General features: G+C 39.4%; 1 long non-coding RNA gene across 1 annotated transcript; it reads right to left on the bottom strand.

Annotated features, from left to right (window-relative positions):
- Nucleotides 1-7,488: 7,488 nt before the first annotated feature.
- LOC107522948 (uncharacterized) lies at nt 7,489-27,772 on the bottom strand. The gene is made up of 3 exons (XR_001601683.2): nt 27,562-27,772; nt 25,518-25,664; nt 7,489-8,071 (listed from the first exon to the last, which is right to left on the bottom strand). It is a non-coding gene; the product is annotated as an uncharacterized LOC107522948 (long non-coding RNA).
- Nucleotides 27,773-27,799: the final 27 nt, after the last annotated feature.

Below are 27,799 nucleotides of genomic sequence, written 5' to 3'. Positions count from 1 at the left end.
AGGCCGAGAAACACATGAAAAAATGCTCCAAGTCTCTGATTGTCAGAGAAATGCAAATCAAGACAACAATGAGATCTCACTTCACTCCTGTGAGAATGTCATACATCAGAAAAGGTAACAGCAGCAAATGCTGGAGAGGGTGTGGGGTCAAAGGAACCCTCCTGCACTGCTGGTGGGAATGTAAATTGGTCCAACCTCTGTGGAGAACAGTCTGGAGAACTCTCAGAAGGCTAGAAATGGACCTACCCTATGACCCTGCAATTCCCCTCCTGGGGATATATCCTAAGGAACCCAACACATGCATCCAAAAAGATCTGTGTACACATATGTTCTTGGCAGCACAATTTGTAATAGCCAAAACCTGGAAGCAACCCAGGTGTCCAACAACAGATGAGTGGCTGAGCAAGTTGTGGTATATATACACAATGGAATACTACTCAGCTGTAAAAAATGGTGACTTCACCATTTTCAGCCCATCTTGGATGGACCTTGAAAAAATCATGTTGAGTGAAATAAGTCAGAAACAGAAGGATGAATATGGGATGATCTCACTCTCAGGCCGAAGTTGAAAAACAAGATTAGAAAAGAAAACACAAGTCGAACCGGAAATGGAATTGGAGTATTATACCAAAGTAAAAAAAAAAAAAAGCTATTAAATAATAAAAATCATCTGGGTCTTTCCAATTTTTGTCTATTTTTTCCCAACTCTTTTTTTTAATATCTATTTATTTATTCCCTTTTTGTTGCCCCCTTTTTAAAATTGTTGTAGTTATTATTGTTGTCTATCTTCTTTGTTGGATAGAACAGAGAGAAATGGAGAGAGGAGGGGAAGTCAGAGAGAGGAAGAGAAAGATAGACACCTGCAGACCTGCTTCACCACCTGTGAAGCGACTCCCCTGCAGATGGGGAGCCGGGGGCTCTAACTGGTATCTTTACACAGGTCCTTGTGCTTTGCACCACCTGCGCTTAACCCGCTGCACTACCACCCAACTCCCATCCCCTCTAACTCTTATTTCAGAAACTCCCCTCACTTTAAGAAGCACTAGACTTTCTGGTCTGTCTAGTCTCAAGTTTATCAAGATCTCACTTCTCTCTTTTCCTGTTTTTAGAAACACTTGTGTCAAAGCCTTCCTGCCATCTAGAGAGCCACAGAAACCTGTCTCTTGCAGAAGATCTTGTCCCTTCTCTCACACCAAACCCCAAATGGAATGAAGGGCTTTTGATCCATCAACATCCTACTTAACTGACGTTTTTCCTCCACCTAAAAATGTTCTCCACTTTTCCCAGAATAATTCATTAGAATTTGACTGGAGTATTTTGCTTGGTATGGAATGAGTTTGTAATAAAACCCCTAATTCTTTCAAGTTTTAACTTTTTTTTTATTTAAGAAAGGAGACATTAACAAAACAATAGGATAAGAGGGGTAGAGTTCCACACAATTCCCACAACCCGATCTCCATATCCCATCCCCTCTGCTGATAGTTTCCCATTCTCTATCCCTCTGGGAGTTTGGGCCCAGGGTCCTTGTGGGTTGCAGAAGGTGGAAGGTCTAGCTTCTGTAATTGCTTCCCCGCTGAACATGGGCGTTGACTGGTCGATCCATACTCCCAGTTTGCCTCTTTCTTTCCCTAGTAGGGTGGGTATCTGGGGAAGTGGAGCTCCAGTACTCATTGGTGGGGTCGTCTGTCCAGGGAAGTCTGGCCGGCATCCTGCTGGCATCCGGAACCTGGTGGTTGAAAAGAGAGTTAACATACAAAGCCAAACAAATTGTTGAACGACCATGGACCTAAAGACTGGAACAGTGCAGATGAAGTGTTGGGAGGTATTCCCTGCAGGCTCTTGTGTACTTGTGCTTTCAGGTATATATTTTTCCCTAGCTTATGGGCACATGTGAACAGATGCTCTATCTCAGGGGACCAGGACTATATCTAGTGACTTTATTGGGGAGTGGACCACCTGGAATGGAATTAGAGAATACTATGAAAGGAAAGGTCTCACCCGAGTGATGAAGCTGAAGGGTTGTCATTCCACACCTGAAGTCTCTGGACACAGTTTGAAGTGAAGCATGCTGGGGTGGCACTCGTTGTGTTGATTGGGTTGCTATCAGCAGATGCAATATTATTTGATTTGGATTGAGAGAAGCATGCAGGGAAGTGGGCCCCACCCTAAGGTTCCAGGACTGGGGGAAATATAGGCTCTATATTGGAGATGTGAGGTTCCTGCTGTCTTAGGGTTCAGGAAGACAATGGGTAGTTATTGTTATCATCACATTATTTGGTGATTGGGTTAACTTTGAAATGTCCCTTTGTTAAGGTCTGGGGTATAATACCCAGCATTTTGTATATAGCTGTCCTACCAGTTGCTTCTGTTCTCCCTGGTCTAGGCTTTTGAGAACGTCAACATATCAAAGACAGCCTATGTATTAAAAAGATTCAGTCTGTGTTTTAAGAAGTTCTAGACATATGATAAATTTTTCCCTCTCATATTAATTAAATAGTGGTTTATATGACTACAATTTAATAGGAGTGTACACAAACACCACTCCCACCACCAAAAGACTGTGTCATTCCAACCACCCACCCCCGCCCCCCTAACCCCCACTACACCAGGAAGCCAAATGGCCACCCTCCCCTTCACCACAGGGTTTTTACTTTGGTGCCCTGCTCTCGATTTAATCAGATCCTGCTTTTAGTTTCCCTTTCTGTTCTTCTTTCTCAACTTCTGTTGATGAGTGGGATCATCCCATACTCATCTTTATCTTTCTGGCTTAGCTGACTTAACATAATTCCTTCTAGCTCTGTCCAAGATGGGTCAGAGAAGGTGGTTCATTGTTCTTAATAGCTGCATAGTATTCCATTGTGTATATGTACCACAGCTTTCTCAGCCACTCATCTATTGTTGGGCACCTGGGTTCCTTCCTGGTTTTAGCTATTATGAATTGTGCTGCTATGATCATAGATATACACATATCTTTCACAGAATGGGAGAAGATCTTCAAATGCCATACATCAGACAAGAGACTAATCACCAAAATATACAAAGAGTTCAGTAAACTTAGCAACAAAAAAGCAAATGACTCCATCCAAAAATGGGCAGAGTATATGAACAAAACATTCACTTCAGAGGAGATCCAAAAGGTTAACAAATATGAAAAACTGCTACAGGTTGCTGATTTTCAGAGAAATGCAAATAAAGACAACACTGAGATACCACCTCACTCCTATGAGAATGGCATGCATCAAAAAGGACAGCAGCAACAAATGCTGGAGAGGCTGTGGGGACAGAGGAACCCTTCTGCACTGCTGGTGGGAATGTAAATTAGTCCAGCCTCTGTGGAGAGCAATCTGGAGAACTCTCACAAGGCTAGACATGGACCTTCCATATGACCCAGTAATTCCTCTCCTGGGAATATACTCCAAGGATTCCATAATTCCTAACCAAAATGTTTTAACTCTTTAACTTTCACTTTATCAATTTGATTCTAGCCTTCTATCACATATGTGTTTAAATCTATTCTGTATGGGGTTTAATTTTCACCATTTTTTCAAAGTCTTATTTTTTCTGTATCTTTATTTAAATTTATTTTGCATATATATAGAGAAATTGAAAGGGAAGTGGGAGATAAGAGAAAGAGATACCTGCACTGCTTTATCACTAGAAATTCCTCCCACCCCAGTATGAAGCTGGGGACTGAGGGCTTGAGCCTGGCTTCTTGCACATTGTATGCCACAGCTTAACTCCCTTTTCAAATATTCTTTGCTACTGTTTTATTATTGTTGTTTTCTCTGTTCACCTTCAGGGATTCCAGTTTCACATATACTAGGCCTTTGGCATTGCCCAAAGACAGATGAGGATTTGCTCACTTTTTTAAATCTTTCTTCTTTCTGTTTATACTTCTCTCTGTTTCTATTGAAGTATTTTAAGGTGGAAGGGAGTGTTCCTGTTTCTTCGATCTTATGGAAAAGCTATAGAACTATGGGTGCTGTTTCCTGAAGGTTTTGTAGAATTCATTTGTGATGCCATCTGGTCCAGGACTTTTGTTGTTGGGGAGATCCTTAATAACGGTTTCTATTTCTTTGTCTGTGATGGTGCATTTAGGGTTTGTAGTTCTTCTTGGTTCAGTTTTGGAAGGGCATATGTTTCTAAGAACTCTTCCATTTCTTCGAGATTTTCTGGCTTGGTGTCATTTAGTTCTTCATAGAAGTTTTGCATGATTTTCTGGATTTCTGTGGTGTCAGTTGTGGTATCTCCTCTATTGTTTACAGTTCTATGAATTTGAGTCTTCTCCCTCTTTTTGTTTAGTGAGTCTGGCTCAAGGGGTTTGTCAATCTTGTTTAATTTTTCAAAGAACCAACATTTGGCTTCATTGATCTTCTGTATGGTTCTTATTTTTGATGTTGTTTATTTCTGCTCTAATTTTAGTGTTTTCTGTCCTTCTGTTTGCTTTAGGGTTCCTTTCTTCCTCTTCATCGAAGTCCTTGAGGTGTGAAGGTCATTTATTTGAGGTTTTTTTTGTCCTTTGATATGTGATTGTATGGCTATGAGTTTCCCTCTCAATACTACTTTAGCTGTGTCCCAAATATTTTGATAGATTGTGTCTTCATTTTCATTTGTTTCCAGCAATATTTGAATTTGCTTGAGTGACTCTCTGACCCAGTGGTTCTTAAGCAGTATGTTGTTTAGTTTCCAAGTTCTTTGACTTTTAATAATTTTCTGTTTGTTGTTAAATGTTAGTTTTACTCCACTGTGGTCTGAGAAGATACTTGGGATGATTTCAGTGCTCTTGAATTTATTGATGCTGTCTTTGTGACCTAATATGTGGTCTATCCTTGAGTATGTGTTGTTTGGATTTGAGAAGAATGTGTATTCCAGTTTTTGTGGTGAAGGGCTCTGAAGATGTCCAGGAGGTCTAGTCTGACCATCTCTTCATTTAATTCTGTTTCTTTATTGATTCTTTGCTTTTTGATCTGTCTAAGTGTGAGAGTGGGGTGTTAAAATCTTCCACTATTATTGTATTACTATCTATGTATTTTTGAAGTTCTTTCAGTAGGTGCTTGATGTATTTAGATGGTCCTTCATTGGGTGCATAGATGTTAATAATTGTTAAGTCTTCCTGGCTGATTGATCCTCTAATCATTATGTAATGTCCTTGCCTATCTTTTATTACTTTATTTAATTTAAAATCTGTTGTGTCAGAGATAAGAATGGCTGTTCCAGCTTTTTTTTTTGTGGTCCATTAGCCTGTATGATAGTTTTCCATACTTTCACTTTAAGTCTGTGTTTATCTTGTTGTGTCAGATGGGATTCTTGCAAGCAGCATATGGTTGGGTTATTTTTTATGATCCATCCTCCCACTCTGTGCCTTTTGATGGGTGAGTTTAAGCCATTGACGTTTATTGATATTATGGATTTATTGTATTGTAGCACCATTGTTCAACGAATTTTTATTTGCTCTGATATATGGCAAGTATTATAGTGAAGTTCTTGCTTATAGAGGTCTTTTTTTTAATTTCTTTATTGGGGAATTAATGTTTTACATTCAACAGTAAATACAATAGTTTGTACACATAACACTCCCCAGTTTCCCATCTAACAATACAATCCCCATTAGGTCCTCTGTCATCCTTCTTGGACCTATCTCTCTTTCAAGGCTGGTTTGGTGACGATTGCTTCCTTTAACTGTTGTTTGTCTAAGAAGGTTTTGATCCCTCCATCTAGTTTGAGTGAAAGTCTAGCAGGATATATTATCATTGGTTGAAACCCTTTTTCATTCAGGGCTCAATAGATATCTTGCCATTCTCTTCTGGCTGTTAGAGTTTGAGTGGAGAAGTCTGCTGATAGTCTTTGGGTTTTCCCCTGTATGTGACTTTTTGTTTTTCTCTTGCAGCCTTTAGGATCCTTTCTTTACCCTTACTTCTTCTCATTTTGCCTATGATGTGTCTTGGTGTCTTAAGGTTGATTCTATTTGGAACTCTCTGCACCTCTTGAATCTTAATGTCCTTTCTTCTGGGCTCTTGTCTTCATTCATTGTAGTAGTTTTATTTGCTCTTGATCTACCCATTTTTTTGATTAATGTGTTTCTTATTTTTATGTTAATTTATTTTTTATTTTTTAATTAGCTAGGAGGAGGGAGAAGAGAAGAGTGGGTAGAGGAGGTAGGAGTAGTGAAACAAGTTCCTCTCACAATGGATAAGATCCCCGGTACCCTAGCAATGGAAAATACACTAAAAGTTGATTCTAGTCAACCTAAAGTGGGGGGGAGAGATACAACTCTATATAATATTAATAATAAAATAGAGCAGGGTAAAAAAACTGTCCCGTATTGCCTCAAGCAGCCTGAGCAGAGGTAGCTGATTGTTAAGAAAGTAAGACCAACAAACAACAGAAAAACAAAAACAAACAAACAAACAAAAAACACCTCAGGGCAGTCTTTCCCTTTTGTAGATCCAATTGGCCACTTAGAAAGAAAAAGGGCCAAGGGTTTCAGAAAGGAATAGGCTTGGAATGGAACCCCTGTTGGGCCAGGATTCTTGGTAAAGAAAGAAGCTAAGCAGGGAAGCCTGCTAGGAGCAGCTCTCTGGCACCCAGGTTCTGGTTATGGGGGGGAGGGCAGGGGTGCACTTTGGGAATAATAAAAAAAGTTTTCCTTTCCTTTTTTCTCTATATTCTAACCCAAACTGGGCTATATTCACCCCCTTGGTGTCACAGCTAAGACCCCGAATTCACTGTCCTGCTGAAGGCAAAATATCCTACCGTTTCCAGCAGTTGTTGTCGGAACTCAGACCTGTAGCTACTTCTCAGTCTGCCATCTTGACTCTGCCTCTCCAGCTTTCCTGTTCTTTAACCCTCTGTGAGTATGGACCCAAGGTCATTATGGGATGCAGAAGGTGGAAGGTCTGGCTTCTGTAATTGCTTCCCTGCTGGAGTTCAGAGCCTTTTTATCTTCATCCTATCACTTCTCCCTTACTGAGAATATGGATCAAGGTTGTTTTGGGGGAGCAGAAGGCAGAAGTTATGGCTTCTGTAATTGCTTCTCTGCTGAACATGGGTGTTGGCAGGTTGATCCATACCCCCAGCCTAAAAACCATTTTGCTTCGTGTTATTGCTGGGGCTTGGTGCTAGCATTACAATTCCACTGCTCCTGGAAGGCATTTTTTCCATTTTATTGGACAGAACAAAGAGAAATTGAGGAGGTAGGAGCTAGAAAGGGAGAGTAAAAGATAAACAGCTACAGGCCTGCTTCACTGTAAAAAACACTTTTTAAAAATGTATTACTAATAATAAGGGTTTTTTTGCATTTGTAATACTGTTGGACAGTATCCATAGCCCGTTCCTATTCTTTTTAATTTTTTAAGAAGGAAAATAGCTCTGCTTCATTGTCTATGATACTCCTCTGTTGCTGTCCTTGATGGCACATGGCATGTGTTCTGCTAGGTGAGTTTTTTCTTGGCCCACCAAAAAAAATAAAACAAAAAAAAACCTCACATATGGTTCCACTGCTTCTTTGGGTCAAATTTTTAATTTGACTGAGAGGGAAGGAGTAGAGAGGGAGAGAGACACAAAGAGATACTTGCAGCCCTGCTTCACCACTCGCAAAACTTTCCCCCTGCAGGCAGAGAAGAGAACTTGAACCTGGGTTCTTGAGCACTGTAATATGAGCAATTAACCAGGTGTTCCACCACCTGGCCTAAAATTTTATTTTATTTTTTTACTTTTTTATTTATAAAATGGAAATACTGACAAGACTATAGGATAAGAGGGGTACAATTCCACACAATTCCCACCACCAGACCTCTGTATCCCATCCCTTTCCTTGAAAGCTTTCCTATTCATTATCCTTCTGGGAGTATGGAGCAAGGATCATTATGGGGTACAGAAGGTAGAAGGTCTGTCTTCTGTAACTGCTTCTCTGCTGAACATGGGTGTTGGTAGATAGATCCATACTCCCAGCCTGTCTCTCCTTTCCCTAGTGGGGCACTGCTCTGGGGAGGTAGGGCTCCAAGAACACATGGTGGGGTTGTCTGCCCAGGGAAGTCAGGTTGTCATCATGGTAACATCTGGAACCTGGTGGCTGAAAAGGAATTAATATATAAAGCAGAAATGTTATACATGTACAAACTATTGTATTTACTGTCAAATATAAAACATTAATTGCCCAATAAAGAAATTAGAAATATATAAAGCAGAACAAATTGTTGACTAATCATGAACCTAAAGGCAAGAATATTGCAGATGAGATTTGGTGTCTCCATTTTAGTAACAACTAGTAGGTCTATTTTAGGTATGTTACAAGGGGCCCATGGCTTTACTAGTCTAACAGCTACCATGCAGGTGGACCCACGGTATTGTCTGGGAAGATGGTGTCATAGCTGGAGAAAAGAGAGTAGCTCCCAAATATGGGAAAATTGTATAAATTGTTAACCCACTGGTTTGATTTGTAGGTCTGAGCTGGCATTCTGTGGTCATGGCTAGGAACATTCCAGGCTGCTAATTTGAGGATATATCCTCCTCAAGTGATAGAGTATGTTGCCCAACTTCCCTTCAGAGAATGGAACATTCTCTACCACTGTTGATCCACATTGAAGGCAACATCGTATTGGGGCCCACAAAGGGATCCATTATGTTTTTCCTGATGCAGAGGACCAGTGACAGTGGCAAGAGGGATCTGTTAGAAGTCTAGGTCTATCACATCTGTGTGGTAATCCCAAGACTCCCTGACTAGGGCCCCAATTGTTAATTTTTTAATGGACAAATCATGAGAGATACCACCATCTTTATAATATCCCCTTCATATGATGAGGTGCTCCTGTGTGATGTGAAGGCTCCATCCAACCCAGTGCTTCACAACTGATAAGGCAAAAGCCATGCAGGTGAGTTATGTCTTGTCCTAGAAAAACACTTGTTTAAATCATCAAAGTTTTAGCAACTTGTGATTTGATAAAGTGTTGAGTTCTAGGCATGAGGTTATGAGTTTGACCCCTGTCATCACATGTACCAGAGTGATGTTCTAGTTCTCTCATAAATAAATAAATACTTTAAAAAATATATGTATCAGAGGGTGGAGCCAAGATGGTGACTTGGAAAGAATACCTGATGTGAGCTCTGAAAAGAAATAGCTTTCAACCTGGGATTCTCAGGAGAGGTAGGATTTCTGGGCCAATGGTGGATGGGGAGGGCAAGGGGTGGTCAGGGTGACACCAAAGAAGAGTCCTATAACTCACTCTTGGGCTGGGAAACAGAGGCCATAAAGGACAAAATAAAGGAGAATTTTTGGCTTCACTATTTCTGAACTCACCCTCCCTCCCCAAAACCAGCTGGCCTGCTGCTCCTAGCAGGCTTCCTATGGAGCTATTTACCAATATTCCTGGCTCAGCAGGGGTGTCATTCCAAGCCTTTTTTTCTTTTTGAAGGGGGCTGGAACTCTATTTAGTGACAGAATACTTGACCAGTCAGGGCCTCAGCCCTGCCTGAGAAAGACTAACTGGAGTTTTTTTGATACTTACTTCTTATAGTTGGTTGTCTTTGCTTGGTTTAGGAAGAAGATCAGGCTGTGTGCAGCCAATCTGGAGCAGCCCAAGCTGCAGACTGACTGTTAGGGTTTATTATTCTATTTTATTTTATTATTATTACTATTATTATTATCATTATTATTGTTTAAGTGTGTCCCTTTTCCCTCCTCTTCAGGTTGACCAAAATTAACTGTTGTTCTTTTTCCCTTGATAGGTGACTGGGTGTGTTATCCATTGTGGGAGGAACTTCTCTCTCTCTCTTCCCTCCACCCTCCTTTTTCTCTCCTACTAGCTAATTAAAAAAAAACTCTTTTCTTTCACTACTTTTTTTTAAAAAATATTTATTCTCTTTTGTTGCCCTTGTTGTTTTATTGCTGTAGTTATTATTGTTGTTGTCATTGTTGGATAGGACAGAGAGAAATGGAGAGAGGAGGGGAAGACAGAGAGGAGGAGAGAAAGATAGACACCTGCAGACCTGCTTCACCGCCTGTGAAGCGACTCCCCTGCAGGTGGGGAGCCGGGGTTCGAACCGGGATCCTTATGCTGATCCTTGTGCTTTACGCCACCTGCGCTTAACCCGCTGCACTACAGCCCGACTCCCACTACTTTTTTTTTTCTTTCTTCTTCTGCTTTCTGAATTTGCTGACACTCGTTTATGAATTATCTTGTGGAAGAAGTCTGATGTGGAGTGGACACTCTCTCTCTCTCTCTTCTCCTCTTGTTATCTCTAGAATTTGTAGTGGAAAGTAGATTTGCATAACTGTCTATTCTTTCTTTGTCTTTTTCCTTTTCTCTTCTTTTTGTTTTTCTGTTTGTTATTGGACAGGAGGTGTTGTTTGGCTAATTAGTATTGGTTGAACTGCACTAATGTTTGCTTAAGTTGCTATTGTACTTTCTGAGGTTTGTGACTATATTTGTGAACAGACTTTAGTGTGGCGTGTACTCAAACCACAAAAACTGAAGAATGACAGAACAGAAGAATACAAACCACATCAATAAAAAAATGGTTAAATCAAGAGCAAATAAAGCTACCACAATGAATCACAACAGGATCCCAGAAGACTCTCTAAATAAGTCAGAAGTAACCTAGATAAGAAACGTAAGCAAGCAATAACAGACTTAATAATCACAGGAGTTAAGATGACTGTAGAGGAAAAGACTATCAGAAACAGGGAAACAACAGATGAAACCCTCAAGGAAATTACTAGCTACCTTGAGGTAGTTAGAGAACTGAAAGCTGAAATAGCTGAACTAAAAGGACACTGAAGAAGGACACTGAGGGAAGGGAAATGAGATTAACAGAAGCAGAAAATAGAATCAACCAGAGGATGAGCTAGAGAAAATTAAGAAAGTGGTTGAGAGACACTGAAAATAACAACAGAGACATATATAACATATGCTAGGAGAGAAAGGCAAGATATTTACTGAGCCCTCTATGAAAAAGGGTTTCAACCAAAGATAATGTATCCTGCTAGACTTTCATTCAGACTAGATGGAGGGGACAAAACTTTCTCAGACAGGCAACAGTTAAAGGAGGCAACCATCACCAAGCCTGCTCTGAAAGAGGTTCTAAAAGACCTCTTCTAAAAAAGAATATCACCATGATACTTGCCATATGTCAAAGCAAATTAAAAAAAGGTTGAATAATGGCAATACAATACATTAAATCCATAATATCAATAAATGTCAATGGCTTAAACTCACCCATTAAAATACACAGAGTGGGAGGATAGAATAGAAAACACAACCCAATGATATGTTGCTTGAAAGAATCCCACCTGACACAACAAGACAAACACAGACCTAAAGTGTAAGGATTGAAAATTATCATACAGACTAATTGACCACAAAAAAGGGCAGAAACAGCCATTCTCATCTCTAACACATAGATTTTAAATTAAATACAGTAATAAAAGATAGGCAAGGCCATTACATAATGATCAGAGGATCAATCAACCAAGAAGATTTAACATTATTAATATCTATGCACACAATGAGGGTCCATTTAAATACATCAAACACCTACTGAAAGAGCTACAAAAATACATCAATAGTAATACAATAATAGTTGGAGACTTCAACACCCCACTCTCACACTTACACAGCTCAACTAAGCAGAGACTCAACAAAGAAACAAGAGAATTAATTGAAGAAATGGATAGGCTAGACCTCCTGGAAATATTCAGAGTTCTTCACCCCAAAACTGAAATACACAATTTTTTCAAATCCACACAGATCATCTGCAAGGATATACCACATGTTAGGCTACAAAGACAGTATCAACAAGTCCAAGAGCATTGAAATCATCCCAAGCATGTTCTCAGACCACAGTGGTGTAAAGCTAACAACAACGAACAGAAAATTACTAAAGTCACAAAATCTGGAAACTCAACAGCATGCTACTTAATAAACACTGGGTTAAAGAAGCACTCAAGCAAAACATTCACATTTTCCTAGAAACAAATGAAAATGAAGACAGGGGAGTCAGTAGGTAGTGCAGGGATTAAGTACAGGTGGCGCAAAGTGCAAGGAATGGCATATGGATCATGGTTTGAGTCCCCAGCTCTCCACCTGTAGGGGAGTGGCTTCACAAGCAGTGAAGCAAGCCTGTAGGTATCTATCTCTCCCTCTCTCTGTCTTCCCATCCTCTCTCCATTTCTCTCTGTCCTAACCAACAACAACAATATCAATAACTACAATAATAAACAACAAGGCAACAAAAGGGAAAAAATAAATAAATATTACAAAAATAAAATGAAGACACAAGCTATCAAAATATTTGGGATACAGCTAAAGCAGTACTTAGAGAGAAACTCATAGCCATACAAACACACATTAGAGAACAAGAAAAAAACTCAAATAAATGGCCTTACTGTTTACCTTAAGGACTTAGAAAGGGAACAAAGTAACCTTAAAGCATCAAGAAAGACCAAAATTACCAAAATTAAAGCAGAAATAAACAACATAAAAAATAAGAGAACAATACAAAAGATTAATGAAGCCAAGTGCTGTTTCTTTGAAAAAATTAAACAGAATTGACAAAACCCTAGCCAGACTCACAAAAAAAAGGAGACTCAAATAAACAGAATTGTAAACAATAGAGGACATATTGCAACAGACACCACTGAAATAAAAAATCATGTGAAACATTTACAAACACTATATGCTACCAAGCTAGAGAATCTGCAAAAAGGAGAAGAATTCCTAGAAGCATATGCCCTTCCAAAACTGTACCAAGAAGAACTACAAAGCCGAAATGAACCAAAGACAAAGAAATAAAAAGAGTTGTTCAGAATCTTCCTAACAACAAAAGTCCTAAACCAGATGGCTTTACAAATGAATTCTACGCAACTTTTAGGAAGTAGTTAATACCTATACTTCTAAAGCTCTTCCAAAAGATCAAAGAAACCTATGAAGCCAACATCACTCTGATACCAAAAGCAGATAGGAACACAACAAAAAAGGAAAACTACAGACCAATATCTCTGATGAACATAGATGCCAAAATATTAAACAAGATCTTGGCCAACCAGATAGAACAGCATATCAAAAAGATTGTTCATCACAATCAAGTGGGATTTATCTCAAGAATGCAAGGTTGGTTCAACATACGTAAGTCAACCAATGTCATTCACCACATCAATAAAAGTAAAGCCAAAAACCACATAATTATCTCAATAGATGCAGAGAAAGCCTTTGACAAAGTCCAACACCCATTCAAGCTCAAAACCCTACAAAAATGGGAATAGATGGGAAATTACTCAAGATAGTGGAATCCATATATAGCAAACCTACAGCCAATAGCATACTCAATGGACAGAAGTTAAAAGCATTCCTCCTCAGATTGGGGACTAGACAGAGCTGTCCATTATCACCATTACTCTTCAACATACTTTTGGAAGTTCTTGCCATAGCAATCAGGCAAGGGAAAGAAATAAAAGGAATACAGATTGGAAGGGAAGAAACCAAACTGTCACTCTTTGCAGATGATAAGATAGTATACATAGAAAAACCTAAAGAGCAGGCAGAGCTAAGATGGTGACTGGAAAGTAGCAGCACCCGTGTGCTCTGACATCATCTGCTAGAAAGCCTTGAAATCCTGGTCTTCAGCAGGACAAGCAAGGAGGCAACCTAAATGTAGACCAGGGAGGTGATTATAATTCAATTTGGGTTAAAAATTAGAGCAAAAAGAAAGGAAATTTCTTGATTATTTCTCTCAGCCCCCCTCTCCCCTTAACTAGACCCCAGGGGTAGGGAGTTGCTGCTAGCAGGCTCCCTGTGGAGCTCCTTTCTTTACCAAGATTCCTGGCCCACCGGGGTGCCATTAAACCCTGCTTCCAAGTTTCTAGGCTATTTTTGTTATTCCTCTGAGTGAGGGACTTAGACCCATTCAAGTGACAATTAGCTGATCAAGCAAGCCTCACCCAACCTGGGAAAGACTGCTTGAAAGTTTTTTTTTTTGTTTGTTTGTTTTGTATTGTGTTTTCTTTCCCAATCAGTTGTCTAGACTCAATGTACATTGGCTAACAGGGAGCTGTCCAAGCTGTAGACCCACTGCTAGGGCTTTTTACTCTGTTCTATTTTACAGATACTATTATATATACACATGCATATTCCTCACCCCCACAGGTGACCAAAATTAACTCTTAGTATACTTTCCATTGCTAGACGACAAGAATTATCAAACACTGTGAGAGAAACTTCTCACTTTACATACCTCCTCTATACACTATCGCCCTTCTCACACCTCCAAGCCAATTAAAAAAATATATATACATATACAACTCTCCTTGCACTGCTGCTTTTTTTTCTTCTGTTTCCTTCTTTTCTTTTTTCTTTTCTCTCTTTTTTCCCCCCGTCTTCCTTTCTCCCTTCCTCCTCCCTCTGCCTTCTGAATTCACTGATACGTATTTGTGAACTATTTCAGGGAAGAAGTCTGACTCAGAGCGGACTCTCTTTGTGTGTGTCTCTGCTCTACTTCCCCTTCCCCTCTTGCTACCCCTAGAATATACAGTGGACAGTAGATTTGCATAATTGTCTATTCCTGCTATCCCTTTTTTTCTTTCTCTTTCTTTTTCATTTAGATTTGGTTGCTATTTCTTCTTGAACTGGAGACATTGTGGGACTAACTGGTATTGGTTAAACTGCTTCAGTCATTGCATTAGATGCAATTATAATTTCTGAGGGTGGTGATTGCATTTGTCATAAAGGTATTTAGTATAGTATGGCTTGTACATAAAACAAAGCAACTGAAGAACAACAGAACATAAAAATAAAAAAAAAAAACATTAAAAATGGGTAGATCAAGAGCAAATAAAACTGCTAATACAACGAATGAAGACAAGAGCCTAGAAGAAACTACAAATCAGCCAGAAGTAACCATAGATAAGAAAAGCATGCAAGCAATAATAAATTTATTAATCACAGAAATGAAAACAACTTTGGAGGAAAGGAATAGCAGTATTAGGGAAACAACAGATGAGACCCTCAAGGAAAATACTAACTACCTTGAGGCAAGTAGACAACTGAAAGCTGAAATAGCTGTAATGAAGAAAGCAGCCGAGGGAAGGGAAAGCAGACTAGCAGAAGCAGAAAACAGAATTAGCCAGACAGAGGATGAGCTAGAGAAAACTAAAAAAGAGGTGAAAGAACTCAAAAAGAGATTGAGAGACACTGAAAACAACAGCAGAGACATATGGGATGATCTCAAAAGAAGTAGCATTCATATAATAGGCCTGCCAGAGGAAGAAAGAGAGGAAGGGGAAGCAAGCATTCTAGAGGAAATTATAGAATAAAACTTCCCAGACCTGAACAACAGAAAGGACATTAAGATCCAAGAGGCTCAGAGAGTCCCAAACAGAATCAACCTAGACCTGAAGAAACCAAGACACATCATAGTCACAATGAAAAGAAGTAAGGGAAAAGGATCCTAAAGGCTACAAGAGAAAAACAAAAAATCACATAAAGGGTAAATCCTATAAGATTATCAGCAGACTTCTCTACCCAAACTCTAAAGGCCAGAAGAGAATGGCAAGATATCTATCGAGCCCTGAATGAAAAAGGGTTTCAACCAAGGATAATATATCCTCCTAGACTTTCATTCAAAATAGATGGAGGCATCAAAACCTTCTCAAACAACAGTTAAAGGAAGCAACTATCACAAAATTGGCCCTGAAAGAGGTTCTAAAAGACCTCTTATAAACAAGAACATCACTACAATACTGGCAACATATCAAATAAAAACTTAATGAACAATGGCACTACAACACATTAAATCCATAATATCAGTAAAAATCAATGGCTTAAACTCACCAATCAAAAGGCACAGAGTGGGAGGATGGATCAGAAAACAGAACCCAACCATATGCTGCTTGCAAGAATCCCACTTGACCCAACAAGATAAACACAGACTTAAAGTGAAAGGAAGGAGAACTAACATACAGGCTAATTGGACCACAAAAAAAGGCAGGAACACCTAGTCTCATCTCTGACACAACAGATTTTAAATAAAAGATAGGCAAGGACATTACGTAATGATTAGAGGATCAATCAGCTAAGAAGACTTAACAATTATTAACATCTATGCACCCAATGAGGGACCATCTAAATCCATCAAGCACCTACTGAAAGAATTTCAAAAATACATCAATAGTAATACAATAATAGTGGGAGACTTCAATACCCCACTCACACACTTAGACAGATCAACAAAGCAGAGAACCAATAAAGATACAAGAGAATTGAATGAAGAGATTGACAGACTAGACCTCTTGGACATTTTCAGACTCCTCCACCCCAGAAAAACTGGAATACACCTTCTTTTCAAATCCACATAACACATACTCAAGGATAGACCACATATTAGGTCACAAAGACAGCATCAATAAATTCAAGAGCACTGAAATCATCCCAAGTATCTTCTCAGACCACAGTGGAGTAAAACTAACATTTAACAACAAACAAAAAATTATTAAAAGTCAAAGAATTTGGAAATTAAACAACATACTGCTTAAGAACCACTGGGTCAGAGAATCACTTAAGCAGGAAATACAATGTTCCTGGAAACAAATGAAAATGAAGACACAACCTATCAAAACCTTCTACCTTCTGAAACCCATAATGACCCTGGGTCCTGCTCCCAAAGGGTTAGAGAATGGGAAAGCTATCAGGGGAGGGGGTGGGATATGGAGATTGGGTGGTGGGAATTGTGTGGAATTGTACCCCTCCTACCCTATGGATTTGTTAATTAATCCTTTCTTAAATAAAAAAATTAAAAAAAAAAACATTTGGGACACAGCTAAAGCAGGACTGAGAGGGAAACTCATAGCCATACAATCACATATTAAACAACAAGAAAAAGCTCAAATAAATGACCATACTGCACACCTCAAGGACTTAAGAGGAAGAGGAACAAAGGAACCCTAAAGCAACCAGACAGATGGAAATCACTAAAATTAGAGCAGAAATAAACAACATCGAAAATTAGAGAACCATACAGAAGATCAATGAAGCCAAATGTTGGTTCTTTGAAAAACTAAACAAGATTGACAAACACCTAGCCTGACTCACTAAACAAAAAAGGGAGAAGACTCAAATTTATAGAATTGTAAACAATAGAGGAGATATCACAACTGATACCACAGAAATCCAGAAAATCATGTGAAACTTCTATGAAGAACTATATGCCACCAAGTTAAAAATCTGTAAGAAATGGAGGAATTCCTAGAAGCATATGCCCTTCCAAAACTGAACCAAGAAGAACTACAAAACCTAAATGCACCAATCACAGACAAAGAAATCGAAACTGTTATTAAGAATCTCCCCAACAACAAAAGTCCGGGACCAGATGCTTTCACAAATGAATTCTACAAAACCTTCAGGAAACAGTTAATACCCATACTCCTAAAGCTTTTCCATAAGATCAAAGAAAAGGGACACTCCATTCCACCTTCTATGAAGCCAACATCACTGTGATACCAAAAGCAGATAGAGACACAACAAAAAAGGAAAACTACAGACCAATATCTCTGATGAACATAGATGCCAAAATATTAAACAAGATCTTGGCCAACCGGATACAGCAGCATATCAAAAAAATTGTTCATCAAGACCAAGTGGGATTCCCAGGAATGCAAGGCTGGTTCAACATACGTAAGACTATCAATGTCATTCACCACATCAATAAAAGCAAAGCCAAAAACCACATGATTATCTCAATAGATGCAGAGAAAGTCTTTGACAAATCCAACACCCATTCATGCTCAAAACCCTACAAAAAATGGGAATAGATGGGAAATTACTCAAGATAGTGGAATCCTTATATAGCAAACCTAGAGCCAACATCATACTCAATGGACAGAAGTTGAAAGCATTTCCCCTCAGATCAGGGACTAGACAGGGCTGCCCACTATCACCATTACTTTCAACATAGTATTGGAAGTTCTTGCCATAGCAATCAGGCAAGAGAAAGAAATAAAAGGAATACAAATTGGAAGGGAAGAAATGAAACTCTCACTATTTGCAGATGACATGATAGTATACATAGAAAAACCTAAAGAATCCAGTAGAAAACTACTGGAAGTTATTAGGCAATATAGCAAGGTGCCAGGCTACAAAATCAATGCACAAAAATCAGTGGCATTTCTCTATGCAAACACTTAATTTGAAGAAGAAGACATCCAGAAATCACTCCCACTCGCTGTTGCAACAAAATCCATAAAATACCAGGAGTAAAGCTGACCAAAGAAGTGAAAGACTTGTATACTGAAAACTATGAGTCACTATTGAAGGAAATAGAAACCGATCCAAGAAATGGAAAGACATACCATGCTCATGGATCAAAAGAATAAATATCATCAAAATGAATATTCTCCCCAGAGCCATATACAAATTTAATGCGACACCCATCAAAGTTCCACCAAGCTTCTTTAAGAAAATAGAACAAAAACTACATTCATTTATCTGGAACCAGAAAAAACCTAGAATTGTCAAAACCATCTTGAGGAAAAGAAACATAACCGGAGGCATCAAACTCCCAGATCTCAAACTATATTATAATGCCATCATCATCATCAAAACAGCCTGGTACTGGAACAAAAATAGGCACACAGACCAGTGGAACAGAATTGAAAGCCCAGATCTAAACCCCCACACCTATGGACATCTAATCTTTGATAAGGGGGCCCAAAGTATTAAATGGAAGAAGTAGGCTCTCTTCAATAAATGGTGCTGGAAAACTGGGTTATAACATGCAAAAGAATGAAGTTGAACCACCTCATCTCACCAGAAACAAAAATCAACTCCAAATGGATCAAAGACCTGGATGTCAGACCGGAAACAATGAAAAACTTAGAGGAAAACAATGGTGACACAGTTTCCATCTAAACCTCAAGGATATCTTTGATGAAACAAACTCAATTGCAAGGAATACTAAAGCAGAAACAAACCAATGGGACTACATCAAATTGAAAAGCTTCTGCACAGCCAAAGAAACTATCACACAAACAAAGAAACCCCTCACAGAATGGGAGATCATCTTCACATGCCAAACATCAGACAAGAGACTAATCACCAAAATATACAAAGAGCTCAGCAAACTTAGCAACAAAAAAGCAAATGACCCCATCCAAAAATGGGCAGAGGATATGAACATAACATTCACTACAGAGGAGATCCAAAAGGCTAGCAAACATATGAAAAACTGCACTAGGTCACTGATTGTCAGAGAAATGCAAATTAAGACAACACTAAGATACCACCTCACTCCTGTAAGAATGGCATACATTAAAAAGGACAGCAGCAACAAATGTTGGAGAGGCTGTGGGGACAGAAGAACCCTTCTACACTGCTGGTGGGAATGTAAATTGGTCCAGCCTCTGTGGAGAGCAGTCTGGAGAACTCTCAAAAGGCTAGACATAGACCTTCCATATGACCCAGTAATTCCTCTCCTGGAGATATACCCCAAGGATTCCATAATGCCCAACTAAAAAGATGTGTGTACATATATGTTCATAGCAGCACAATTCATAATAGCTAAAACCTGGAATGAACCCAGGTGCCCAACAGCAGATGAGTGGCTGAGAAAGCTGTGGTATATATACACAATGGAATACCATGCAGCTATTAAGAACAATGAGCCCACCTTCTCTGACCCATCTTGGACAGAGCTAGAAGGAATTATGTTAAGCCAGCTCATGTCCCCACTCATCAACAGAAGTTGAGAAAGAAGAACAGAAAGGGAAACTGAAAGCAGGATCTGATTAAATCGAGAGCAGGGCACCAATGTAAAAACTCTGTGGTGAAGGGGAGGGTGGCCATTGGGCTTCCCAGCATGGCAGGGCGTGGGGGAATGGGGGTGGTTGGTTGGGATGGGACACAGTCTTTTGGTGGTGGGAGTGGTGTTTATGTACAATCCTATTAAAATGTAAACATATAAATCACTATTTAATTAATATGAGAGGCGAAAATCTGATGCTATGTCTAGAACTTCTTAAAACACAGACTGAGTCTTTTTAATACATAGGCTGTCTTTGATATGTTGTCTCTCCCAAAAGCCTAGACCAGGGAGAACAGTAGCAGCTGGTAGCATAGCTATATACAAGATGCTGGGTATTATACCCCAAACCCTATCAAAGGGATTTTCTAAAGTTAACCCTATCACCAAATAATGTGATGATAACAGTAACTATCCATTGTCTTCTTGAACCCTAAGACAACAGGAACCTCACATTTCCACTATAGAGCCTATATTTCCCCCAGTCCTGGAACCTTAGGGCGGGGCCCACTTTTCTGCATGCTGCTCTTAATTCAAATCAAATAATATTGCATCCACGGATCGCAACCTAATCAACGCAACGAGTGCCACCCCAGCATGCTTCACTTCAGACTGTGACCAGAGACTTCAGGTGTGGAATGACAACCCTTCAGCTTCATCACTGGGGTGAGACCTTTCCTTTCATAGTATTCTCTAATTCCATTCCAGGTGGTCATATAGTCCAGGTCCCCTGAGATAGAGGATAGATTCACCCGTGCCCATAAACTAGGGGAAAAATATATACCTGAAAGCAGAAGTACACAAGAGCATGCAGGTAATACCCCCCAACACTTCATCTGCACTATTCCAGTCTTTAGGTCCATGATTGTTCAACAATTTGTTTGGCTTTGTATGTTAACTCTCTTTTCAGCCACCAGGTTCCAGATGCCATAAAGATGCTGACCAGACTTCCCTGGACAGAGACCCCATCAATGTGTACTGGAGCTCCACTTCTGCAGAGCCCCACCCTACTAGGCAAAGAGAGAGGCAGACTGTGAGTATGTATTGACCAGTCAATGCCCATGTTCAGCGGGGAAACAATTACATAAGCCAGACCTTCCACCCTCTGCAACCCACAATGACCCTGGATCCATACTCCCAGAGAGATAGAGAATGGGAAGGCCCTCAGGGGAGGGGAGGGGATGGGATATGGAGATCGGGTTATGGGAATTTTGTGGAATTGTACCCCTCTTATTCTATGGTTTTGTTAATGTCTCTTTCTTAAATTAAAAAAAAAAATAGCCATAGGCTTATAAGAAGCAAAGATAATCATAAAAAAAACCCTAAAGAATCCAGTTATTTGGCAATATTCAAGGTGTCAAGCTACAAAATCAATGTACAAAAATCAGTGGCATTTCTTTATGCAAACATTACATCTGAAGAAGAGAATATTCAGAATTCACTCCCATTCACTGTTGCAGCAAAATCAATAAAATACCTAGGTATAAAGCTAACCAAATATGTGAAAGACTTATATACTAAAAACTATGAGTCACTATTCAAGGAAATACAAACTGATACCAATAAATGGAAAGACATCCCATGCTCATGGACTGGAAGAATTAATATCATCAAAATGAATATTCTCCCCAGAGCCATAAACAAATTTAATGTGATACCCATCAAAGTTCCACCAATGTTCTTTAAGAGAAAAGAACAAAAATTATAATCATTTATCTGAAACCAGAAAACAACTAGAATCACCAAAACAATCTTGAGGAAAAGAAACCGAAAGGGAGGCCTCACACTCACAGATCTCAAACTATATTATAAAGTCATTATTATAAAATCAGCCTGGGACTGGAACAAAAATAGGCATACAGTCCAGTGGAACAGAACTGAAAGCCCAGAACTAAATTCTCACACCTATGGACATCTAATCTTTGATAAGGGGGTCCAAAGTATTAAATGGAGGAAGGAGGCTCTTTTCAATAAACGGTGCTGGGAAAACTGGGTTGAAACATACAGAAGAATGAAACTGAATCACCTTATCTCACAAGAAACAAAAGTCAACTCTAAGAGGATCCAAAACCTGGATGTTATAACGAACAGAAACTATCAAACACTTAGAAGAAAACACTGGTGGAACTCTTTCCCTCCTAAACCTCAAGTACATCTTTGATGATATAAACCAAATTGCAAGGAAGACTAAAGCAAAACTAAACCAATGGGACTACATCAAACTGAAAAGCTTCTGCACTGCCAAAGAAACCATCACACAAACAAAGAGACCTCTCACAGAATTGGAGATCTTCACATGCCACATCAAAGAAGAGGCTAATAACTAAAATATACAAAGGACTCACCAAACTTAGCAACAAAAAAGCAAATGACCCCATCCAAAAAGTGCAGAGGATATGAACTAAATATTCATTACAGAAGAGATCCAATGGACTAACAACAAGAAAAATTGCTCCAGGTCACTGATTGTCAGAGAAATGCAAATAAAGACAACATTGAGATACCACTTCACTCCTGTACGAATGGCATACATCAAAATTGACAGCAGCAACAAATGCTGGAGAGGTTGTGGGGATAAAGGAACCCTCCTATACTGATGGTGTGAATGTAAATTTGTCAGTCAAAGTCCAGGGCGCCAGTATGCTGGGCTAGCTTCGCGGCGAGAGACAGATGATCAAGGACACAAGGCTGAGCGGAGAAGCAGTTATTTCTTTATTCACGAGCGAACGGTTCAAAAAATTAATCTAATCTAATCTAATCACAACCCCATTCTGTCCTGCATCCTTCTCCTCCAGCAGCAGAGTCAGGAACCCAGGAAGTATCTAGGATAGGGGGCGGGAAGAAGCAAGAAGCTTGAAAAGGCAAGGACTAAACCAAAATCTCCTGGAGGCAGGGGGAGTTAGACCAAACTAATGTAACAGAATGACCAATGAAATAGACCACAACATCAAGCAATGTAACAGAAGGGATCCCAGAAGCAGAACTAGAAGCATACCAACATAAACTGGTTCAACCTCTATGGAGAACAGTCAGGAGGCCTCTCCCAAGGCTAGGCATGCATCTTCCATATGACTTAGTAAGTCCTTGGATATACCCCAAGGTCATTATAACACCTATCTTAATAGCAGCACAATTTGTAATAGTTAAAACCTGGAGTCAAAGCAGATGCCCAACAACAGATGAATGGCTGAGGAAGCAGTGTGGTATATATACACAATGGAATCCTATGCAGCTATTAAGAACAATGAACCCACCTTCTCTGACCCATCTTGGATAAAGCTTGAAACAATTATTTAAGTGAAATAAGTCAGAAAGAAAAAGATGAGTATTGGATGATCCCACTCATAAAGAGAAGTTGAGAAAGAACAGAAATGGAAACTCAATGCAAAATCTGACTGAGTCTGTAGTAGGGTACCAAATTAAAAATCTCTGGGTGGAGGGTGAGAGTAAGATATTCAGCTCCACTGGAGGAAGGGGAGGGGACCGAAACAGTCCTTTGGTGGTGGGAATGGCATTGATATACACTCCTATTAACTTGTAGTCATAAAAATCACTATTTAATTAATATGAGAGGGGAAAATACTCATTGAATGCCTCAAACCTTTTGATGACAGACTTAAGACTTCAAACACGTAATCAGACTGAATTTTAAAAGTGATCTCAAATTGTTAATATATTTATAATAATGAATTGTTATTTGAAATGTTGACTTTTCTAAAAGCTTAGACCAAGGAGAACAGAAGCAACTTGGAGTGTTAGTTTATAAGACACAGCTTATGTAAGTAATGTCAAGTGATATAAATTATGGTGGTGTTGTGTATGATACAGAAAATCCTAACAATGGGATCTTCAAAGTTAACTAATCGCAAAATAATTTGATTGTAGTAATAACTATCTATTGCCGTCTTAAACCCTAAGATAAAAGGAACCTCCCATTTCCTCTATAAAGTCTATATTTCCCCCAGTCCTGGAACCTCTAGTGTGGGGCTCACTTTCCTGCATGCTTCTCTCTCTTTATACCAAATGATATTGCATCTGCTGATCCCAACCTAATCAATGCAACATGTACCACCTCTGCATGCTTCACTTCAGACTGTGTCCAGAGATGTCAGCCGTGGAATGTCAGCCCTTCAGTCTCATTACTCGGGTGAGACTTTTCCTTTCTCATAGGATTCTCTAATTCCATTCCAAGTGGTTCACTTCCTAACAAAGTCCCAAAACCTAGATATAGACCAGGTCCCATGAGATTAGGGCATATGTTCACATGTACCCATAAATTAGGGCAAAATATATAACTGAAAGCAAAAGTGTAAAATAGTCTTTAGTGAGTCAATATATGCAGCAAGCAAATAGAAAGACCTTAAAAGGCACCATAAAGTACCTAATGAAATAGATTCTTAGTCTTAGATACCCTCCTCACCTAGTTCTTATTACACTTCCCTCAGTCATTCCAAAGCTAACCTTATCAAAGTAAAGAGTGCAAAAAGTTGAATAAGGGAAAGAGACTGGCATACTTTAATCATGACTCCTTAGTCACTATCAGGTCACCTCATCATCTGGGGCCCTAGTCAGGTTGTCCTGAGATTCCCAAACAGACATGATGGGCCTAGACTTCGAATAGATCCCTCTCTCCATTGTTACTAGCAATCTCTGTCATGAACAACACAATAGACCCCTTTGTGGGCCCCCATAAGACCTTGTCCTCAATGTGGATCAACAATAGTAGAAACTGTTCTGCTGGATCATTCTTTGGGTCTGCCCTTCTCCCCGGCCATTAAAAGATGGAGGTCAAATGTGGCCCCCTTGGGTCCGTGGCAGCTCAGCATGCTGAGGGCAACCTTTGCAGGGAGACAAACACTCAGTCAACCCTGGGAAAAGCCTAGGAGGGCAGTTCATTTATTGAAAGGAAAAGTAGATATATATAAGCCATAACTCAGGGGGAAGGTTAGGGGTACCCATTAACCCAAGCACAGAGCAAGGTAATCCATAATTATATTTTTACTGACAGACTGTTTGATCATAAGCTTGACAATGTACATTTTTTCTGGAGGTAAATTACAGGCACTTTAGAGCAGTAAGAGAGAGGGGAAAAGCTGAGCAATGTTTTCTGGATTTTTTAAAGTTAACACAGTAATCCATGGCTTTTAATTAAAGAAGGAAAGGGGGGAGGTGGCATGTGTAGAAAGGCACCCAAGTAGCAGGGTCCAGCCACCATAAATTCCAGGGACCAGAGGAACCAGGCCTTCTCTTGACCTAAAAGGAGAGTTGGGGGTCAAGCTGCTCGGATCTCATGGAAACAATGGCCTGGACTTTTTGGGAAAGTGGATCCATTCTCCAACATGTCACCCTTTTCCTATTTATTTATTTAAAAAAGTGAAAGTGTAGATATGATAGCAGAAATATTTAGAGCTCAGAGTCAAAATAGGGTTGCTGGGAGTTTGTGGGTAAAGGCTTGTAGGAGTGAACGAGAGCTTGATTAACAATTACTCTGGTCATATGAATGTGAAGCAGAATGAACTTAAGCAGAAAGCAGGCAAGGAGAAAGAACAAACCAATTAAAATCAGGGGTCCCACAAGGGGGAGGACCCAGGTGGTCAATGGGCCTTGCAGCCATGAGGAGGCAGACTCAAGAGCATAGTGGTCAACAATTTAGTCAGAGTCTGTATATTCTGTTCAATCAGTCCATATTTATAATGTAAAACAGCACTACTCCCGCAGGAAGACTCAGGTCTCACCTTTTTAGGCTGTCAACAGGTCCAGTGCATGGCGATTCTGGAGGGTCACTTTGGAGAGCTTGGGCTTTTGACTTATGAAGAGTCTGGCCATCTTGTCTATAGGCAGGCTGGTGTCTGAGCTGGTATCTACAGAGGCTTTGGTTGGTCCTGTGGAAAAAAAAAACACACAAGCAAACTCTCTTCCTGTGGTTAGGAGGGGGTCTGGCCCTTTTTATTAGCCATCTACGAGGTCCTTTTATCTGACCCATATGGGGGGGGGTCATTTGAAAAATTTTAAATTTTTGTTAAGGCTATATCCATTTGTATGTTGGGGCAGTATCCCCCTCTTTTATTTCTTTTATAACAACTAGAGATATAAGTGACCTTAAGGGTGATAAGGGAGATATAAGTGACCTTACCCATGAGCATAAGAACATAAGAACATACTGTTAAGAACATAAGAACATACTGTTAAGTCACATAAGCTGAAACTGGATTACATATAGGAGAATAAGAAAGGTCTCACTGTATGAGTGGTTGATTCTTTATGTGAAGGCTTGTCACAGCTATAGTCGTTCACTTGTGACCAGCAAGTCCAGGAGGAATAAAAAACTTGTAACAAGTTAAGAGTTCACTAGAATTGATAACTCAATGATTAGAATTGGCTTAAATATCTTCATATAATTTTGGAAGGCCTTATTTAACAATAAAAAGATTATCATCTCTTTAGTATGACTTTAAAACTGTTTAAGCAATTTAAACTCAATATTAGAACTTAGTTTACTGTTAGGTTCTTAGTTATTCATTATAAATTTATCACAAGCTTATTTAATTATTTGTTCACACTCTTATACTTAGCTATATTTATTTCTTATGTAACACCTTAGTTGTGGATATGAGTAAGGGTGAACATAAAACTTTACTAGATTTTATACTTTAAAACTCTGAGATGGCAACTTAACAGGCTAAAATAAACCTTATAGCTTAAAGGTTCAAAATAATCTTTTACTTTTACATCACCTTAAAATAGCAATTTTAGACTAAATTAATTTTGTTTAATGAAGATTTGCCAAACATTAAATCTTTTATCAGGTCACAGAGATATGCACCAACTTAATTTATCAAGAATAAATCTCTGACAATGTCTTAAAATAAACCAGATATTTAACTACAGGAAAAATGTAAACAGGGAAACCTGAGCAATAGCCTCAGGCATGAAATTCATTAGCATAATCATCCACTACACTGGTTCTACCTCTTTAATTTAGAAGGTATTTGAAAACTTTATATATCAGTAATATTACTATTTTCTTTTGTCACACTCAGTTAAGACCTAGACACCCCCTAAGTTTGTGATACCTATTTTAAGAGGCTCTGTTGTATTTTAAAGAAAGTAACTTTAGAGGTTAGCTTATTTAATCTTGTGTAGCAGTCTCTTTATGCTAGGATCTTCAAACCAAATTTAGTTAAAGTATATTGATTTTTAACTAATTTTACTTTATACTTTAAACAAACCAAGTTACTTAGAGAGTTAACACACATTAGTGACAATGTTTCTCAGAAGATTTACAGTGCCAAACAAATGCCAAATTTACTGTGGACCAATTTCTATAAAAAGTTCCACAAGACATTTCTTGGGGCCCTCCATTATGTCCTGGAACTTCTTTTAGCCAAATACATACCTATATAACTTGTATTTTAATTTGGAGATGGAGAATTTTCACGTTAAACACTTTAAGTAGTTAAACATTTCAAGGGCACACCTGTTGAAATAGCAGAGGCAGGCAGCAAGCCTTGTGTGCCTTAGATATTTGTAGTTTTGTTTAAAAGCCCTAGATCTTGAAGGGGCAAAAACTAAGTCCAGAAAAGCAGCTGGGATTTAAAAGCAGCAAGTTTTCTTTTGACCAGGCACTCACCCTGCCTAGAGAGAAGGCGGGGTCAGGTGAGTGGCTGGGGGGGAGGGCTAGGAAGTTGGGACCTGCCAATTACTGTACGGGGGTGGGAACAGAAGCCCCTGACTCTCTGCCAATGTTACAGGTGAGAAGGAATGAAGGGGCGGGCTTACCTGTGGCATGGGTAGCTGACTGCAGAAACTGAAAAATCATTTTTATTGAAGGATTTTGACTCTGGGAACCACAGCAGCAGCTGCGCGGATGTCTGCGCCTAGGGGATTATGCCCCCGCCACACCGATGGTAGGCGTGGTGGCAGCACCGTGCTGAAGCGCAGCTGTGGGCCGGGCCTCTGGGCTTGGCTGGGGCATGTCGGCTGAAGGCGGACCCAGTACGGTGGCCCTGCCCATCAT

Source organism: Erinaceus europaeus, chromosome 5 (genome assembly GCF_950295315.1).
Source record: "Erinaceus europaeus chromosome 5, mEriEur2.1, whole genome shotgun sequence".
Classification (NCBI taxonomy): Eukaryota; Metazoa; Chordata; class Mammalia; order Eulipotyphla; family Erinaceidae; genus Erinaceus; species Erinaceus europaeus.
The sequence above is the reverse complement of the archived record's forward strand: the minus strand, read 5'-3'. Positions and strand labels throughout refer to the sequence as shown.